Raw genomic sequence first — 210 nt, forward strand, 5'->3', positions numbered from 1 at the left:
CTGTGGGACCTGCCCTGCGCCCGTCATCCCTCTGCCAGCAAGTGCCACACGACTCTGATTAAAGGAATAATCCCCAGAGTCCCGAGGGGAGAGGGCTGCGTGTGGGGGGCTCTGAGTGCCAGAGCTCCCTGCCCCCCCCCGGAGCTCCCCCGCCACCCCGGAGCCTTTTGTTGTGCTTTGCCAGGCCCTAAGGGAGGGATAGGCCTTATT

Source organism: Merops nubicus, unplaced genomic scaffold (genome assembly GCF_000691845.1).
Source record: "Merops nubicus isolate BGI_N331 unplaced genomic scaffold, ASM69184v1 scaffold36690, whole genome shotgun sequence".
Lineage (NCBI taxonomy): Eukaryota > Metazoa > Chordata > Aves > Coraciiformes > Meropidae > Merops > Merops nubicus.